The sequence below is a fragment of the Chrysoperla carnea genome, chromosome 4, assembly GCF_905475395.1.
Source record: "Chrysoperla carnea chromosome 4, inChrCarn1.1, whole genome shotgun sequence".
NCBI classification, from domain to species: Eukaryota; Metazoa; Arthropoda; class Insecta; order Neuroptera; family Chrysopidae; genus Chrysoperla; species Chrysoperla carnea.
In genome coordinates, this window is record NC_058340.1 from 20,678,226 (window position 1) to 20,700,814 (window position 22,589).

Genomic DNA, 22,589 nt, shown 5'->3' on the forward strand with positions numbered 1-22,589 from the left:
GTTTAAATTTAGTATAACAGTAAGTTTTTTTTATTGGCGGTACACTTGTAATGAAATGAATAATTAAAAAAATAAAAAACCTGACTGCGTTAAATAAAATCTGAAAAATATGTTTCCCCAGCTTTGAGTATCTAAAATTTAACTATTTATACTCATGTCCTAAAAGTTTCTTTCTTAGAAAGTTTCGTTGGTAGCTTAGGAAGTGGAATCAAAGGTCAAATAGTTCTCCCGGTAGGATCAAAGTATCGTTATTTATATATATGTATTAAATAATAGTCACTATCAAATAAAATAACAACGGCTGAGAGTAATTATATGATAAATAATCCTCCTAGAATAAAGGAAGGAATGGTAATAAATATGAAAACAATAATATTTATTTAAAAAGTTATGAAAAAATAAACACAAACTGACAGCCTCAGAATGAAATAAGTGATTCATAAAAAATCCATTCACACAAATCAGTGGCTAGCTCACCTGGGTTCGGAAACAAGGATCAAAACGTAGTCACCTAGCATCAAATAATAAATTTTTTTTATAAAACAAAGTTTTATTGCTGTAATTTTACACTTTTGTCAATCTGACCTTCATACGCCAAATGTATTATGTGCGATAAGTAACTTCGTTCCAAAACTTAGGTGTATTTTTAAACCCTCCCCCCTCCCAACCAAAAAATGGAGTGTTCAAAATTTGAATCCTATGTGTGTGTGTGTGTCTGTCTGTTTGTCTGTCTGGCTGTGGTATAGTAGCACCTAAACGAATGAACTAATCTTGAATTTTTTTATTTCGTTTTAAAGATATTTTAATGGAGAGTGTTCTTAGGTATGTCTCAATTGCAAGTTAAGAGTTTCGTACCCGGAACAACTTAAAAACAGGCGATGATCCTCAAAATCGGTTCAGTTTGGAGAAGGAAATGGAAAAAAGTAATTAAATGGAGAGTGTTTTTAGATATGTATCAAGTGCGAGTTTAGTGTTATATTCTAGAAATTTTCGGGGATTTTACAAATTTTGTAAATTTTACTTGTCATTTTAAATTACCGAATGACAAAAAAAGAAAAAATTCATATATCTATAAATTGGATGACTTGGGAAAAACGTCGAACACAAAAAAAAACTGGAAATTATTAACGAATTATGTAAATAAATCATAAAATATTAACCAAATAATAAAATGTCAAAACAAATGCATAAATAAGACATAATAATGTTCGTCATTATTTTCAATCCGAATGTCGTTCATATTTATATGGAAGAAAAAAATTATGATTTTTTTTTTATATTTTATTTTTAGTAAATAAAAAATATATAAAAAGGAAAAATTGATTTATATGTCAACTAATTTGATGAAATCGTTTGCTAAATTATTTCTGCTTGAATTATTGGTAGCAATGTTTTTTAGCCTATCAGCTATCGTCGTCGTGTGCTTCTTGTTTCAGTTCAGTGCACATACAACATATATACATATAATTTCATATATATATCGTATAAGACTTGTCTGTCCGTCTGTCTGTCTGTTGTATATTTCAGAAAGGTAGTTAGGTAAGGTAGGTTGGTACGTCAATCGTTGACGACGGACGACGGTTGTGTTGTGTGGCATTATAAAATGAGGAAATACGAGTGAAAAGGAAAAATGAGAGAAAAGTGTATGTATGATGACTTCACTCTCATATATACGATGTATTCTGACTGACTGACTAAAGTTGTTGGTTTGACAAGACTTGGGAGACTCTCCCACGAGATCTCATTAGTAGGATGTATGCTTGACGTTTTTCCAAGTACCTACGTATATACTATGTGGAATTATATATGTACAGGATAGTCTACCAAAAATTAAATATTTTTCTAATGACACTCAATTTTGTTTTTTCTTTTTTAAGTTTGACTCGTTTTCTCTCTTTCCTGCATGTATTGTGTACGTTTGGGTGTAAGGGGCTAGACCACAAAAACAACTAACACCTTTGTACTTCTCAATCAGATAAATAATTCAAAAATAATGTCATGATATTCCAAATAATAAAAACGTGGTGGAAGTGTTGTAAAATTGAATTGATTTTGAAACGTTCGCTTAGAAAATGCCCAGAAGACTTCTAATTACTTACGTATATCTTTGTTTGTTCTACTATTATTGCCAATGAGGTTTCTTACGGTTACTAATTTCCTCTTGGAGACTAATTTAGTGTACTTACAAATGACTGTGAAAAAATCTGATTTAAGTTAAAATCTTACTCAAAAAAATGTCGGATAAATAGCCCAGTACACAGAATAATGGCTTTCTTGGCTCTAAAATTCCAAAAAGGAAACAACAATTTTTAATGACAAAAAGAAAAAAAAATCCATTAAAAAAATAGCTAAGGAAACGAAAATTTTTCTGATAAGAATCAAACTCACTAAGTCTCAGTTTTAAATTAAATTTTTCCAATAGGTACTGTATTTTCCAAAATACAGTTTAATCAACGTGCAAGTTACATTATTTAATAAACATTTCAAACTAACAATACTTACTTTATCATTAACCTTCTCCTTACTTTATTATCTCCTTCACCCTAATTCATGAAATGGCAAAACAAAAAATGTGATTTTTTAATTTCTTTTTTATCACTCCATAATTAAGATCTAGTCATTCACCCACTGCAAGTATGCCTTCAAAGGTCATCAGCGATTTTATCCATCACTACCGATAAAGGTTCTCCACCCCCCCTCCCTTCACATAATGACAGCAACATTGGAAAGACTACAGTTTCATCAATTCAATTTTTATAGTAAGCCATCCGGTATTATATATGCATATATTTTTTACCTTTCATTATTATATTCATTCCGTTTTTATGAAATTGGTGGTGTATATAAGTTTTTTAACATAGATTTATTATTATTTCTTTCTATACGTTGGAAAATTTTTTATAAAGGCTGATTTAGGTTGTACAACATAATATATACATAATAATAATAATATGTGAGATTTATAAAAAAAACAACTTTTAAATATTTAAATTATGACTTTTCATTTTCGTTTAATACTGAAAATATTATATTTCTGAATTTTATAAGGTCATACATATATTTTCTAAATAAATTTTTAGTTTCCTCGGTCATTATTTTTGTCACTGCATTTTTCGTATTAGGTCTCTAATTTCTTTTCGGAAACTAATTAAGTGAACTTACTAATGGTTGTGTAAAAAATCTAGTTAAAATATTACATAAATGATTCATTTCTCCTTTTATGACTGAATAAAATATCTAAGGAAGTGAAGGGTAAGACGTGAGTGTAAAGTTTTTTTGATTTCTTAGAGAGTAAGATTAAAGAACCACGTAAGCAGAGCCAAGTAATTGATTAAAAAAAAGTTTTTAAAGACAAAAAAATTTTTTTCTCTACAAATTAATTCCTTTTTTTAAAATTCTTGGTTCCAGAACAAATATTGATAGTTCATTAAATAACTGGCGTAGATCCTTTTTTACTGGGTTGGTTTAAATCGAAGTTACTTTATTAAATGAAGTGTTTCGACACATTTGTTCAAAGCATATTAACTGAAATTTTAAAGCATTCAACCCTAAGATAATAGTATTATATATATTTATGTTAATTGCAAATTCCATAGTTTCTCGCGACTGGTTATATATTTTATGAAAACTTATGAAGTCCCTGTATACCTACTGATAAATATATGTAGCTAAACATTATTAAAAATATGAAAAAAATTTCAAATTATGTTATTTTATATTTTCCAATGAATAACAACAATATTTTTAATGTAATTGAGAAATTGAAAACTGTCATATTTATCTTATAAGAAAGAAATTCAATAGTAATAATATTTAAGTTTTCATGTACAGGATCAAGTGTTGTACCAGTCATTTTTCAGTTTCTTTAAGGATATTTTATTTATTAAGCACCAAGATAATTTTCAAGTAAAATAAAATAAATTTGTTAAGTGCAGAATACAAAAGGTTATGCTTTCAATGTTAATTGTTTTATAAGTTGATTCTTATGTTTTGAGTTTTGAATTATTTGCTAGCTTGAATCAATTCTTTGCTGGCCTAAAATAATTTGTAGGTATGTTGTTATGCGATATTTCTTCAGTTTTAATATAACGTAAATTGTTTAGTAGGCAAAATTTTACAATTACTTTACTTATTACTATTTCATTACTTTGTTAAAAAGGAACGTAGTAAAAGAGAAAAAACTTTAAATTAACTCAATTTAAATTTAATATAGTGCTAATTAAATTATCAAAAAAAAAATGCAAATTTAATTTAAAATATTTATGCAAAAACAGAAGATAATTTTTTTTTATTTACTTACAAATATAAATTTTGATCCAAGATACAACACTTTCCCATACATTATAAACTTCATCCTATAACTGGATATTGAAAATTCTACTATCTATTTATGTTTATTAGAATGTAAAAAAATAAGGGAAGGGAAATAAAGGAAGTTATTTTTCCTTATTCTTATCATAACAAATCATTGATTCGATTTCATTTTACACAATTATATTTGTTCACTTGTTTTCATTATTGTTGTACTTATATATAATATATGCATACATATATTATCAGTCTAGAAAACTTTCTTACTATTTTGCTAAAAAACTCTAAATAATTAGAAGAAAATATTCAATAAATGTTTTAAGAAAGCATTCACCTAGATATTCAGATAAGTATATAAAACGAAATTTTAGTAAATTTTTATCAAAAAAAAAAAAAAAAAAAATGCAAATTTAATTTAAAATATTTATGCAAAAACAGAAGATAATTTTTTTTTATTTACTTACAAATATAAATTTTGATCCAAGATACAACACTTTCCCATACATTATATACTTCATCTTATAACTGGATATTGAAAATTCTACTATCTATTTATGTTTATTAGAATGTAAAAAAAATAAGGGAAGGGAAATAAAGGAAGTTATTTTTCCTTATTCTTATCACAACAAATCATTGATTCGATTTCATTTTACACAATTATATTTGTTCACTTGTTTTCATTATTGTTGTACTTATATATAATATATGCATACATATATTATCAGTCTAGAAAACTTTCTTACTATTTTGCTAAAAAACTCTAAGTAATTAGAAGAAAATATTCAATAAATGTTTTAAGAAAGCATTCACCTAGATATTCAGATAAGTATATAAAACGAAATTTTAGTAAATTTTTCCCTTTCGTCGTGTACCGAAAAAAGTATGCAATGTTTTCTATATACATATTACAATCTAAGCAATGAAATTGACAAGAAATTGGAAATCTTGAAAGAGTAGTTTCTGAAAAGACCTTTCTCAAATTTTTTTACCTGAAAATAGATGGTAATTTCCGATGAATTATATTTGATAGAATGAATATATTTGATAATATAGCCGTTTGTTTAATGAACGCTTTAAAAAGAAAATTGTAATTTGTATACGAGCCCTAATTTACTATGAGAGACATAAGTACTCGTTACTCCATTCGGTTCCTTTGTCTCAATGTGCAAAATATTCTAGAAAATGTTATGCTAGAAAGTCATTTCTTGAATTGGCAGAGTGAGCAGGTGACAGATTTTTACAGACGTAAACAATTTTATTATTTTTATCACACTTATATTAACTGCACTTGTAACTAAGAATTTGATAAAGTCAATTTTAATTAACTTCCAATTCACCGATTAACTCGAGAAGTTGCACGCGTATCAAGGTCCGATGATAATACAAAACTTTAGTAATTTTATCAGAATCAGCAAGATTATCATTTTACTTAGCGAGAATAGTAAAATAGAAAGTAAATTATAGTTTAAAAAACGAAAAATATGGATTATTGCACTTAAATGTGGATGATAATTTTAATGTTAATTAAAAATTCAACTGTGGGGTGGTCGACTTTATTAAATCAGATTATTTAAAGAATGATTGTAGAGATCGACACCTTGTAGACAGCTTATGACGCAAAAGTGAGAAGTTTTTTGTTCTTAAACTCACTTCTAGATCTATTTCAAACGGCTATAACCGTAAAATTTTTGGAACATGAGCAAAATCAATTTATACCTAGGAAAAAGTATCTGCTATAACGAATGCAAAGTATTAATTTTAACTTACCGATTTTGTGCCAATGTTTTTGTATAATTGAAAGCGAATAACAAATTGAAATAAACCCTGGTAAAAATTTCCCTTGCATAGAAAATATAAACATTGGTTCAAGTAAAATATTTCTGATCCAAAGTAAATTTTTGTCTTTTTTCTCTTAAATTCATAGAGCTAGAAAACATATTCTAGGTTGAATATAAAATTTCAGTGAAGAAATTTATTTATTTTCTCTGTGTGTTCACGAAATAATTGTATACCAAAAATTGACATTAGGGAAAGTAAAAACAACGAAGATGAATTAAAGGTAAAATTTTATTTAAAGATCCAATACATAAATACTTAAAGTTAACTAAAACTATTTATTAGAAAACTAATTTTTATTCAAATACATACATAACATTTATTAAATAATATCAAGTGGAATTTACTTAACATATAAAATAATTCATTATATTTCAATTATAAATTAATTTAATTAATTTGAAATTAATTAGTTGTATTCTAATTATATCCTTGGAATAATAACTCATTATCACGCAAGCTAATACCAACAGTATAATACTGTAATAATGTATGTTATAATCTACATATTATATGGTTTTAGTACAAGAAATATATTTAGTTGAGATCAAAAATTTTAGAAACCAGTTAAAATATTGTTGTTGGTATTTGAAAGCGTCTAAAATAACATTTCAAAGTTGCGGCCACTTGGAGCCTTTAGACACTTGGGAGTGGACAGATTATAGCATGTTTTGTGGCATGGGATGAAAGGGTTTCATATCGTTTCACATACTAATGTGCGAGGCCAATCAGAACCAGATATTTTCCGAATGAAGTGAAAAAAGACTAGTTTGCTTATTTTGCTCCAACATTTTCAAATCAATACATTAACTGAAAAAATTTAACTATATAAGTTGTACCTTACAAATTGCTGATAAATGATTGCTACTTTTTGCGATAATTACTTTTAATTCTTTATATATTTAAACTGATATCTTTAGAAAGATCATAATCAATATTTTTGTAGAAAAGAAAAGCAGTATTTTATACGCTTTATAGTATTATCACTGCACTTCTGATTGTTCTGTTTGTGAGGCATCCAAGTAAAATTTATCAGGTTATCCAAGTAAAAACCAAGTAAAATTTGAGGTTTTGCGTATATAAGAAAAACTTTTGGTTTTGTCTTTTAGCACTTTTTTTCTTAAATTTCATTTTATATTTCCCAACTTTCTAAAAGCTCCACGTGACAGAAATTTGACATTTTATTTAATTTCAATTTTTGAAATACGAGTTAATTAATTCCTGTACTGCTTGTGCTATTTGTAGTAAATATGTGTATAATAGTGTTCTGAACTTCGATAAACTGTTCTATATAACAAGAGATTCTTAATGTATCTCATCTATTACATAATTCATGATGTTACAATTTATTATTTCGTGTTCAATTTTCAAATTTAAAAAAGTATTAGTTATGTAAATAATGTATATTGTATGTATCAAACTTATAATTAATACCAAGTTGTTCATGTGAATGTGACCCTTATGGTCCATACCATCAAATTCCCAGATTATGAAAGAAATAAGTGAAAACAAACAATTGACTGAGTTAATTGTTGAAATACTATGCATAGACAGTGTTGATGACTCTGTCACATTACACATACATACATGTCACACATACATAACTGATATTCCCATAATTACATACTATATAATTTACGCCTAATTTGCGCCCTCACGGGTAAACAGTGATATTAACGAAAAAATGTTTCAAGGAAAAGTCTGTTATTTTTTTATAAGAAATTTTTTCACATTTACACTTTTGTTCTATCTCTAACGGTTCACAAGATGGGTCCTACGGATCCAAGACCCTATTGCCCTATATTGTTCATTTACGAACTTGACCTCACTTTTTACGTCCTCAGTACGCTATAAAAATTTCAGCTTGATATCTCTTTTCGTTTTTGAGTAATCGTGATGACTACAGACAGACGACAGACGACAAATTTTACATACCTTATACCTACATTAATTGTTTCAATTTTTTGAGGTTCGTTTAAAAACAACCGGAAAATTAATAATAAACAGAGCTGAAGAATAAATAATAAAATTATGGCAATTGTATCCAGGGTAACAGGGGTGGTTTTACACGCGATTCGCTGTGATTTATCCAGTAAAAAGGGGACATTTGGCTCTTGTCCTCAGTCCCTTATGGAAAAGAAAGACCAGAGAATAGTCTCTGCCTAATGTTGTTGGAAAGCAAATGCAAAAATTTCGCTATCTAGTTCGTATGTGAGCAGAATTATTAATAATTAAAACACAAGGGACTTTTATCATTTAACCGATGTATATCTACAAAATAAAACTAATTTAATTGTAGCTATTTGGTTAATCAAAGAAGTTTTGTTACAATTCAAACTAAATTAAACAACGAATAAACGTTATAAAATAATTAAATAATTTATTGGTAAATAAAAACTGTATTTAATATATGGAAATATATAAACTGTATAGTATATACAGGCTGTGCCGTATTAAAGAAAGGACCAGTACAATTTATTTGCTTCAAGTTGAATGGTATGCTATATCATTATGAATATGGTGGCACGATAATCATTTATAATTTCGTTGATCAAACTGGGGAATTGATTGATTAGGTATGTTGTAAAAATATAGGCATAACAGAGTTTGAAGTTTTAATACAGCGATAGAAATTAAAATATAGATAAAAGAGATAGAGTTGTCGTGGGCCTTCCGGTAGTAGCAATATTCTTTTTTTGGCTATAAATTATGTATTATTGAATAACTGGCACAATGAAGGAATGTTAAAAATGTTGAAATGAAGGGGTTTGGATAAATTGAACGGGAAAAAGCGAAGTAGCTGGGAAAAAATGGATGGATTTCGATTGAAGACCACAAGACCATGTCTTCGTTGATAATACCTTTAGTAATTTTCGGTATTCACTTTGGTTGTTTAAAGAAAAAAAAAAACTTAGTTAAGTGCCACTTTTTTATTTCCAATAATTGTGAAATTATTCATAGAAAGAATTTCGGAAGAGATTTTTATGTTTTGAGACCCATTTATGAAGATATTAGTTTAGTTTATATCATTCCATACATTTTTTTTATAATAAACTCTTTAAATAGATAATAAAAGTTTGACGACAAACCAGGAATCCCTTTTTTATAAAAAAAATTACATCTTTGAAACTATTTTTCATAAGCCAATTTCATTTCAACATGTACAGAGTGTATAAGCACTACCTGTGAAATGTGGTGCAATTATTTTTGATTCACCCTTGTATAAAAATGTATTACATACATATGTATTTAATTGTAACTTAAATATAACAGGAAACAAATCTAATGTTCTAGAAGCCATTAGCATCATTTCTCAAGAGATTATCCACATATAAATATACATACATACGACCTCATGTCCCAAACCATAATATTTACTCCTTTTCCATACCTTTTATAAAATATATGTACGTACAATTATTACATAGATATACATATCCTACTTAATATCATATATTAGATCGTGAATTTACAACGAAATGAAATTTCTACGACTTTTCAACTACTTGAGTGATTGATAGAGGTAAATTTCGCTATACAGAAAAAATTTTAATCGTAGCTTTCAATTCTCGTACTTTGACTATTGATTGTTTTTTTTACCATTTTTCGGTCGATATTCTCTTGTTATTCTCGAAATTGAACATGTAACTATTTTGTTTTTCAGGTCGTGTTCTTGTATGACGTCATGCAAAGCCTTATATGGTTCATTATCGATACCTACAAAGCGATCATCTAACGTTAAATAAACTATATATAAGTTTGTATTGAGTGATTTAGTATGCTCCTTGGTCACATTTATATCGCTCAATTGAACCACTTACTTCCTCACCTACCGACCACACTTTACCATTTCATAATTTACATTGTTTTCCCTATGATTTTCTCTCATGGAATTTACCATCTAGTTTGGTAAGAAAGTCGAGTTTCTCTTACGGGGATTTAACATGTAAATTAGTCTGGTATTCTCCTTGCTCAATTACAAATAGAAGGCCCTGGCAAAAAGTTTGCTAGTGTCAATATAAAAATCGAATAATTGGACTTTATTTTTCAACTCCTTCGGCTGTGCGGTATGATGTTGTCAACAAATTTCTTTAAATATAACCGGCTGATATAAAAAATTGACAAAATACGAAAAACGAGTCCATAACAAAATTCGAAAAACTGGATTTTCTAATATTCAAACCTGGAGCCACAGTACCCAAAAAAAAAAAAATAATAATAATAAATCAAAATCATTAGTTTTCTTAATAACCAAACTTATCTTCATCAGTGTTTCAAATGTTGAACAAAAATAACCATGATTTCCTTTCATTCTGGACTCAAGGTCTATTTATACTTATTTATACTTATATGTTTAATGTAAAATATGAAAACGATATACATACATGGTAATTATTAATTTGTAAAATATATTTTTGTGAATTACTGTACTACGATAGTCTTACAATAGTTTTCAATTATATCTGTGAAGGTATAGTATAAATATTTGATAACTAAATTCAAATGATTATATAAACAAACAATTGCTTTCAGAATTGTATCTTCAAACAGGAGGTAACTTGTGATTTGGTAATTCCTCTTTAAGAAAATAGTATCCTAGGTTATACATTCATTTTACACATGCCTAGTTATTTTATATTCTCTCTTATAAGCATTTTGAAGCTTGGTAAATTAACTGTAACAAAGCAAATTTTACTGTCTTATACATTTTGAATTTGCTTGATACAGGTAAATTTTTTTGAAACGTCTCAACAATCATTAAGGTATTTTCAGCATGAAAGCACTTGTCGATAGATTCGGTCTATTTTGTTTCACAGACTTATAATAATGTTAGATCGCAAAGTACACGATTTTGAGGATCAAAACATGTAAATTTCACTATTCTTCCAGCTGTTTTTACGATATTTAAAAATTCTCTTGGCAGAATTGAAAATATGTAGGAGAGTTGAAAAGATGTTTTTAGAATTGAAAAAAATAACACCACCTCCTTTTGTTTTCAAGACATTGAAAATTGGGACTTAATAGTAGGTCCTATTGTTCGTGCCAGTAGACCCAAAAATTCTGTCGAAAAGTGGGTTTTACCATAGTTTTAACATATTAACATACCTTAAGTAATCTTTTTATGTGGTGTAAGCCATATTGCTCATTTTGCAAGATAAATAGAAATTTTCTTTAATAATATATTTTCTTAATTTCATTAATTGCAATTCCAACTTAATTACATAATATTAAAATTATGTTTACCAGTGGCTAAATGATGTGATAGGAATACGTCAGCGGAAAACCTCTTTAGCATTTTGAATAATCAAAAGGTAATACAGCTGGTCTTTAAAAAGTGATTTGCTTATTTTTAAACTGAGTGTTGCTCTTAAGGTTGACGGAAGTATTTTTCAATTATAAGTAGTCATCTATGAATACAGCTGAACAAAAACTTAACAAAGAATATTAGTAGTGCATGGACTTCTTTTTCTTCGGTCACCTAGGAAATTAAAACTTTTTCAATCGATTTTATGTTATGTCATAATAAATATCCTGATCAAACCAAATGTAATGTACGCAGATATTGGGTAGACTACTAAGTCTAAAGTATACTTTTTTTAAACTAATATTACAATTAATTCATAGTAAAATCTATAAGTATCTCTTAAATTAAATTCCTTATAGAATCAAACAAGTATTTGACTATTAAAATTAAAACCTTACATTTTCAGAAAAATATCTTGTAAATAAAAAAAGTAAGCGCTAATGTACCAAGGTACGAAAGGATTATAGTTCCTACCAAGTGTCCCATGAAACATTACAAGCGAACAAATTTGTGAATAAAATATCATCACATTTTTTATTGAGATAACAATTTAAAACTTTTAAATAATCTAAATAATTAACAAAGGAAATGAGGAAAGGTAAAGAAGGAAATTACAATACATAAAATACAAATATATTTTTTAAATTAATTATATATATTTTTCTTAATTACATAATTTCTGTTATAAAATAATCATCATATGTTTGTTTTACCAACTTTATAAATCTATCATTTACCTACTTTCAAATAATTAGATCGTTATCGATGCTTTATAAAAAAAATGACATAACTAAACTATTTTCAACTGGTGTTTGTGTATACATAACATTTTACATGTAATCTAGTGACCGTTAGTTAGTGGTTTTTTAGAGTCCATTTAGTTTAGTTTGTTTTTACGTTTTTGTTAATTAATAAATGTGATACAAGTATTATCGTTTATTGTGTTGTGTTAGACATGATATATTTTATCTGATGAACGATTATTTATTTAACAAGGTGAAACTTTTGAAAGGTCTAGATAATGACTCGCCGTTTCTAAACTATTTGTCTACCTGGCCTTTGGATAACATTACATCATAGATTGGCAAACATTTGTCTAACAGTTTTTAAGAGTATAAACTAAGCTATTTGAAGGATATGACGGAAGGGAAGAAATTGATTCCTGTAGGTATAAAGAAATAATTTTTATCGACAGTTTTCGGCCAAATTAACTTATTTAAAATCGTAAAACATCAAAAACAGATATTTCTCTTTGAATTTGGACTTGTAACAAAAAATTTTCCACCAGTTAAAATTTAACACGAACGAAGACTACAGGCTTCATTATTAGACTCCTCTTCAAGATTCTAAAAGCTCTGCACTTGTTGTTTTTGAGCCCAAGCGAGAGAAATAAGCTGTGTAAACAATGTCAGCCTAATCATATTATCAATCAAAGATAAGAAACCGGAGTTTGAATGGAAATTCATGGATTCGTGGATCTCAAGTAGCCCTAGACAGCTTAAGCGTCGAAACGAGTTTATAGAAGGAAAAAAGAGTGATAGTTCTGGTGGGGTATCCAGTAGGAAGTATGTGATTTATGAAATGTTTAATGTAATTTATTTTTTTTTTTAATTTACACTTTAAAAAATTTAAATTTTTTAAAAATCTATTGTAGCAGTGAGGTTCGTGTAGTACCTTCCGCATGAGTAGTGGGCACCGTAATCACGAGTCGACGACCTCGTTGGAAATACTATTACTATTTCAAGATAATAAAATTTAGTAGAAGTGACGATCGGTCGGTGTCCAGCACTTTTCTTGGTTTAGTCCCCATCCATCGAATACGTGATAAAGAACATAGTTAAAAAATGAGTTGTCCTCCAAAAAAAAGTTGTAGAGTTTTATGCATATATTAAGAAGTTGAAATAGAGTTCTCAGTACAATAGGATAGCATAGCCTGGCTTACCCCTCAACCAACTCTTTGGTTAATTCACTCAACATGGCCAGATTCAAAATACATTTGAAATAATGCCAGTATGACTCACTTAAAACGTACAGTGAGTATATATTGCATGTTTAACCGACAGGAATTTTAATGGATTAAAAAAGAATTTAATTGTTCTCTAATTACAAACTATTAGATTTTAATAATTATACGTAATTAATAATATCACATGTATAATTAATAGTAATATCGTCATTTTAAAATATTTAAAAAATGTTCTACGAGCAGAGTTATTTTTATTGGAGAAATAATCATAAAAAAATCTTAGAATATAAAAATAAACATATTAAAATTCAAAAATTAATTTAAGTTGGAAGATAGAAAAACCCACAAAATATAATTGGTGTGTTGTAACAGAAATTGTAAATAAATACACAATATAAAACAGGCATGGGCGAGTTAATGTAAGTCAAAGCCACCATTGTTATAAGTTTATTGCGTGCCATAAAAGTTATAGTGAGTCTCTTTATGCAAGGAGGAAGCGAGACGACCATACGACTCTTCTACCTTTCTCAGTTTCTCTAATAGTAATGAGATAGGAAGAAAAAAATTGCTGTCTCTCTGTCTTACTCGTATTATTGGTTGACACTAGTTAGGATATCATTAATATTTGTCAGAAAGCATGGTCTTTAAATATACGCGCGTGAGTGCGTTTACAAGTCGAGGCAATGAAAATAGGAAAAAAAATGAATCTCATATTTTGAACCATTTTTAGCATTTTTTGTCCCCTGACTTTTTTCCTAAACTTCTCCGTTTCAAAAAATGCGTAATTTTGATGAATATATGATACTGACAAAATAAACGATTATTGTGTGGTTTGGATGAAATATTTATTGAAAACCAAAAGATCATATATTTAAAGCAGATCTAAAAAAAATTTTTCACCTTGGTTCGCCGTTTTCGAGATGTCAACGCTTTTTAACTGTTTAGGTTAAAATTTAGTTATCAACAACTTTGACGATTATCAAATGGTTTTGATCAAATGTTTGATTAGAAAACCAACAGATTTCATATTTTTTAAACGAAAAATAAAATTGTAGATAAAACGCCAAGAAAATAATAACGAAAAAACGAAGTCTTAATAAATTGGAAAAAAATTTAGGAATAATATCATGTCAGAGCTAAAAAAGAACGTAAAATGAGCATAAAGTTGAACTCAATTTTTTCTGAGCTATTATTACTGAAAACTTCCGAAAATCACATTTATATTTAATGAAAGTATGGTCCATATAGATTATTTTCGCAAAATCAGCAAATCACTTAATAAAATTTCCAAAAACGAATGATAATGAAAAACCCATTTATACAAAATTAAAACACAAAAAGGGCATTTTGTGTTTATTTCAAGAAACTTATAAAATATAAAGGCAACTATGAATGACATTATATGATTATTGAATAAATTTTCATATTACATTATTAATGAAAATAAGAAGATAGAATAAACGTATACTCAAATATTTCTTGAATATTAGCTATACAAATGTAAATAACCTTCAGTTTCATATATTACCTACGATTCACAAATTTAAAACTTTTTTTTGAGACTTATATGTTTTTTTATCCTACTCTATAATATATTTGTATGCATTAGCTATTGTCGTATTCGTATTTTATAAAATCTGAGTGAAATTCTTATTTAGAAAAGAAATTCTATGTATACACTACTTTCAATATAAATGCTAAATAAAGATAGATGTATTGTTAACGTATGGTAGAAGGTGATCTTCTACATTGATTAAAGCAGATTCTACATTGATTTCCGGAAACACATATAGATACGGCAACATATGAGGTACGTTGTACTACCTAGAATGAAAAGTACCTTGAATGATTCGACGTTTCTGGACAGATCTTTCATAATAAAAGTATGCTGAAAACTGAAGTGATTTTGTTTTCGAATAAACTAAAAATAACATTTTTTGCGATAGAGTAATTTTCAAAATATTGAAAATTTAAAAATTTTAAATTTTCGATTTTTCAAAAACCAAGGCAGATATCGAAAAATTTTATTGTTAGTCTACATTCGTGAAGTTATATCAAAATTCGTCATCAAAATTGAAAATAAGGAAGGTGCAAATAATTTTAACCACAAGTCTAAACCTGCTCTGGCGCTCGTTCTAATTAACACACAATTAAAATTTGAGAAGGCTAGGAAAGTACTACATAATCTACAAATCTAAGTTAAAAGTATTCACAAGCATAGGACTCTCGATACCTAGATTCTGACTTTCGAATGCTTACACCTTTGATAATTCCTGAGAAAAACCCAAAATACTAAAGTCAAAGCTATCGAATTAATTTCGAATAAAAATTTTAATAAAAATTATATTCTTCCCAATGATTATTTTCAACAAGCCTTTTGTAACCTCCAACTAAAAAGTATGACCTATCTGAGTGTCTGTCTGTAGTATGGTAAATTCGTAAATCACAGCCTGTAGCAATCGTTTGAAAGGTGATTTTAATGAATGAAAGTGTTTAAGTTTTAAGAGCGAGTTAAGGGTTCCGTACCTGAAAGAAACTAGAAAAGAAACAATGATTTTCAAAAGGCTCAGTAGATTTTCTTGAAACATAGCTTAGAACATTTTGGATTGTGTCAGAGGTTTTTTAGATTTTTAATTTATGTGTTATTTGAACTTACATTTTGAGCAGTATTCAAATCAAATAAATAACTTAATAATCACATATATATTGAATATTTTATTTTGGAATCGTAATCAGCTTCTTGTTAGGGTGTACAATATATATGCGAGTTTGATTCTCGTTTGCTATGTGATCCTCCCTCACTCACCCTAATCAAAGGGCGTATGTTCCTCTATATTTATACTCTACATTTTTTCCTATATCGAAGTTAGGTGGTAGTGGGGGGAGTGAATATTTTTCAACCGTATCTACATATACCGAATTAAAGATCACAGAGCACATATACCGTATACTATACATCGTATATGTGTATAAATTCGTATATACAAAGAGGGTGGATTTTTTTTTTTTGTTAGGGGGAGGAAAAATATAGAAAAAATATATATAAAATCGTCGTTATAGAGAAGCCATTTGCTTTTTTTATGTATTGATGATATACGTATGTATGTTTGTGTGTATGTATGTTGCAAATAGTATTTTAGGGTGAATGAATTTCAGATAATTTTTCGATTATATTATCTATATGGTATTGTGTCTATGCAAAGATTATTTTTTATATTAAAGGAAAATGTATCATTGTAAAGAGAGTCAATAAAATTTCAAATTCAATGTTTTCTCAGCTCTTTCAAATAAGATATGAGTAAAGTCCTTTGTATCTACTCCAAAATCCTTTGCTATTCTGTACTTACTGTAAAAAATAGTAATAATTGTAAGCTAATATATCCTTAACATGGTAGCAATCTAAATATTAGCTTATTTTGTTCGTTGATGATGTAGCTTTCTTTAGGTGAAATAATTTTTAAAATTGGTGAGCTAATTTTTGAAGGATATAATATATTGTCCCCGTTTTTCACCCTCTTATAGGTAGAATTTCGGAAAATCCTCTTACCTGATGCTTACGTCATACAAAGGGCACATCGTCCAAATTTCAGGTCTCTACAATCAGCGGCTTAGACTGTGCGATGATCCGTAAGTCATTCAGTCATTCGGGACAAGGCATTTTAAATGCACATATATGTTATACTATACTAAGTATAAACAGGCATAGAATAGGATACCGCGCAAAAATAAAAAATTCTCCTTATCCCTACTTAAGAAAAATAATCATCCAATTAAAGAGTAATTTGGAATTACCATTTTAAAATTAAAAATTTATGACAATCAATAAATCGGTATATAATCGAGGAAATGAAACCAAAAAAACCGTCTAACTGAGGAATTCTCTCCTCGCCAGTAGATTTTCATGGCAGCCGGTGGAAAATGTTTGTCAGAGTGTACTGAAAAATTTTTCCGAAAATTCGTTGTTGACGAAAATAAAGATTATTTCGTGGTTCGAGTCAAAAATTTGATTTGAAAGTCCTAATTAATTAGACTATTCTAAGCATCTTTGTACTTTTGACAATTTTCACCAAACGTCATCCTTTTTGAAAAATATAAAACTCACCTATATGACATTTTTAAGTACACTCAGACAAACATTTTCCACCGGCTCCGATAAAAATCTACTGACAAGGAGAAAATTCTTGGGTCAAATGCTTCATTTCCTACAGTAATATTCTGTAAGATGTTAAATTAATTTTTTCTTAATTTTTCCACAAATGTTTCCAGAGATATCTTTATATTTGAATTTTACAGAGACGAAAAAAATGATCATGAAAATCTTGATCATTTGACCATCTTGTAAATAGCTTCTATGGTTCCTGGTATAAATTTTCAGCCAATATATCCGTAAATTTAAGAAACTAGAAAGAAAGTCTGTAAAATTTTTGTGATCAAACTCGGGTACGTTCGAACAAGATAATTTTGATACATATGTTTAGAGCCTTCTCTCAGACTGCCAATTTTCGACTCTAGTCAGTGATCAAACTTTCATTTTGTTCACATTCGACAGTTCGACTGTGCCGATAGAGGTGGTAAATTAAATCATACAATTTTTAATTCATTATGGACTCAAGGTCTAAAGTATTTAAATTTAAAATCATTTCATCCCCAAAAATATAAAAACTTCCTGTATATTTAAATACACATATATTCTTTAAAGTCGTTGTGTATTCCTTATTTATGTTCTTTACTAAATACTAATTTTGATTTCATCATCCCTTTTAAAATATAATATTTTTTTCTTTTGTTCAAAAATATCATCTATCTGGTTAATATGGGATAAATTTCATTTTTTTATTATTCAAGATACTTAAATTCATATATAATTTTTATTAATATGTTTAGTTCAACGAGATTCTATTACGTTTTAAAAATATCTTCATAATAAAAATGGTAAACTATTTATAGATAACACATCGAGTTTGTGATCAAAATGTAAATTCAATTCCAATATTCCAATTTTTGTTTTTTTCTCTTTTTCTGAAGAAAATCTACAAAAAAAAAAAAAACAAACAAGCAAGAAAAATTTCTGACTCTAAATAAAAGAAAAAAAGGAAACCTTTTACAAAAATACATCAACCTCGGAACTGCTATTGAGGACGTGCGAAATTCAAAGTTGTTAATGAACTGAAATACCAATAAATACTAATTCTGGATTGATCTTGTTATGTTTAGCTTCATTCTTTCTCTTCGTACCTTCTCATAGAAAAAGTTTTTCTTTCACGGAGACAGAAATCAATTTTCAAGATTTAAAAGAATTTACACGTAACGGTTTATCGAGTACCGGACAAACAAATAAAATTGGCAAATGTTATTAAATTGTCTTACTAGTCAAAAAAGACAAAAAAACGTCTTTAGAGTCATAATTGTTTTTAAAAAAATCAATTTTTGAGCACCGTGAAAGAGAACGCTCAATTTACGACACCAAGAATGACGCGCTTCACGCAATAATTTTTAAAACTTCATTTATCAATGACGTCAATTGCTGCAGATATAAGGGCATAATTTGATTACATCAAGCACAGACTAGAAATAAGAAATCGAAAAAATCAAATTAAATCATTGTTAAATATGAGAATAATTCCGAAGAACATTCACAAAAACATTATACAAATATTTTGAATGAATAGATCAAAAAAATATAATATTTAATATCGTATAAAAAGAAATGTATATAAAACATTTAATAATATGTAAGATGTAATCATCTGAATAAAATTTACAAATATTTTCTTATAAAATTTTCAATTGGATATGATTTTCTGTCTTATTAAAAAGTTAGTACCATGTAACTGAAGCAATTCATGATTAATGTTACAACTTCTCTTTTATAAATACTTCATATTTAAAATGTTTGTCTTTGTTTATGTAGGCATTTAAATATATTTTCTTCAATCATGTAATTTAATTTTACATCAGTTATTTAACTTGTTTTCAATCAATGCTCATTTTTAAGTCATTTTTTCCCCAAAAATATAGATTTATTCAATATATCAAGGTTAACGGGTAAGGATGGGGGTAGTTTTAAATTTGTTTTATAGTACCCAGATCGTACTTCATTGGGTTTTGTCTACTCTAGCGGTTCACTACAAATGAGAAGAAATTCGAGATGTAGTGTTGATTATTAGTAGGCAATACAATGTGAAAGTGGAGGCTAATCCCAGATATTTTGAAGGAATTATCAGGGAGGAAACCACTCATTTTAAAGATGTACTCTGCTGCCCCTCCAAATTGAGCGAGAAGAAATCCGTAAGTAAGTTGAGTTACTGTTTAGGAAGTTCCTTTGGGGTTGATATTTTCCACTTCTCCACCTTCAAATTGAGCAGGACAGTTTAAAACCTGTTTGATAATTTAATATCAAGAACGTGTCTTTTGGGGATATCAATTTCCTAGTACGGCTCTCCTCATTTTTATGCCAAAAATCGAATTTTTGGATTTTCTGTGTTGGAAAATTACCTGAGAATTAGGTTAATGTTAATGAACTACCCTTTGAAAGTATCGACTAGCCTTCTAGCGTTTTTATTAAACGAAGAAATAAAACTGAAAAAACTGTCTGACCCAGGAATCGACTTCTCGTCAGTAGATGACGTTTAGATGTACTTAACAAAACCATATTCATGCAGACTTATGCTTTTTCGGTGTAAACCGTAAACTCTCATTAAAATCTACTGACTAAGGGACGATTCTTGGATCAAATGCCTATTTTACCTGATTATATGTAAATGATTATATGCTCTAAAATGAAATAATAATTTTTCGACACTATTTGTATTTTTCGAGCTGCCTCAATAACCTTTAGAAGAATAGATTTAAGGAAGAATTTGAGGCAATACCATTAAAAAAAAACCACCAGTTATCATATAAATCCAATTTTTCTATTTTTTGGTCTAAATAACTCGACTTTAGTCAAATATATATCAAGTTTTATCAAATTCCGAAACAAAAAGTATTTTTGATGAGTTCATTTGATAATTAAATGCGCAGTTTTTTAAATATAAATATCTTCAATATAGCTATATGAAGGGCAATTTTTTATACCTATTGATTACAAGCATTATCTTAGAAAGTGTTAGTCCATTAGATAAATGAACTGTATTTTCGAGACTTTTTAATTACTATAGAAAACTATCATTAAGGTTTCAAACAACAACTGCTACTATTAATTTCTTGTTATTATTTTTTTCGATGAAGCCCATTATAACATGGGTATTACAGTATTCCATTATATAAGCGGTGTGGAAGAAAACAAAAGTAAAAGTTCAATCACCCTTAAAAATAGTTTCTCGCCACCAAATTATCCATAAAATATTTTAAGTCTCCAAAATTTTATGTTCAACAAAAACTTCCATAAAAAGCATTTTATAAAAACACATAACCTCTTTCCGGTATTAAAAAAAAAAGTGAAAAAAACCGTAATAATTTCAACAAGACACCTATATTATACATTTCGTTCAAAAAAATACTTGAATTTTAATGAAGGCAGAAAGTTTATTATATGCAAAGGTGTGAAACTGTATGAAAGATTCTGGCGTGGTAGAATAAAATATTGTAATAAAGTATATACAAAAAAAATGTGTAGGTACCTATCTACCCGCCAAGTGAATAGGTAGGTAGTTCGTTTTAAGCATACGAGCACACAAAGTATAATATAATGAGTAAAAGAAATAAAGAGAACACTTAAAGATTTTTTTTGTAAAGTGACTATGTATACGGGGTGAACTTTTTTTTAAATTTCCCTTCTCATATTTCGATAGTAGTATGGAAAATCACAAAAGCAAATATCTGTTATTTTTTAATGGAAATGCAAGTTTTTAGTGGGAAAGTCTGCTATATTTCGTAGCAGATTATTGGTTTTTTTTTTTGGCCAAAGAGCAAATTTCGTATACAAATTTTTTTCTCAGGCCTGAATTTTTGACACCTGAATTCAGGATAATATTTTCAAAAAGAAAATTTTCAACTTGAACCAGTAAATTCTTAAAATGATAAATTTTTTTACATATTATTATTATTCTTAAGTTAAGATTAAGAATCGTTTAAACCATGAATTAAAAAGCTCGAATTAAAAAACTACTTTGTTTATTTATTTTCCCTTAAAATTAGTTCATAATTGTTGTTTCGAATTTCGTTTCTGAATTACGAATGAGCAGAGGTCTTCAAAAACCGTATGAGTAAGTCTTTTCGCGTTTTTAATTTTGTATTCCATTTTCGAAATATAAATGTGAAAATTTGTTAAAAATCACCCCGTATATGTATGACTGTTTGTAGGTATATTTTGGTTATAGTTGTAATCATTACACCAACAGTTCTTCTTCGTCAAACTAGCTCTTTTATCCCAAGTTTCGAAAATTTGAGCCGGTGGAAAAGTATATATAAGATAAATTGCTGGTATATCCCTACTTAATTCTTTATTTGTTCAGTAACAATGAAAACTGAAATTATATCTGTGAAGATATATCAATCCATTGTCGAAAATGGAGCAGAATATGCGATTTTAGATTTTGAATCAAATGCTGACAAAAGAGAAAGAACTTTCTCAATGCTTGGTACGTAATACCAGTATTGATTGAAAAGTGTTTTCATCAGATTTTTGAACGAGATGAGGTGTTTAAATTATTTTGGGCGAGTATAGACAATGCTTAAGATTTTAAGTCCCGAATTAATTTGGAACGAGGCGAGAACTAATCAGTTTTCCACCGAAAGCAACCCCAGAATTTTACTATAATCCATGATTTAAAAACTATTTATACGTATTAGGATCATATTTTTCTTAACCCTTAGTTAGAATGAAGATAACAGATACTTACGAAAAGCGAGGTTTTGAGACTATTTAAAATCCTTAGGTCAAGACTTGAGTAGCCCTTTTGTATTGAATAAAACCGAATTGACATATCGAATTTTCTCTTGACAAAACTAGATAAGAACTTTAGAAAAATTTTTAATAAAGATTACTATTTAAAGGAAAAACTTTTCATGTGCTAAGTCACTTACTCATGACCATTGCTAAAAGCTAAAGGCACTCGATTTAAAACAACAAGGGAATTCGGATCGCAACAAGCTTTCACCTTAAAATGGAATGCTTAAAACATTGTTTATATCAGACAAATCGAACAACTAATTTAATCTGTAACACAA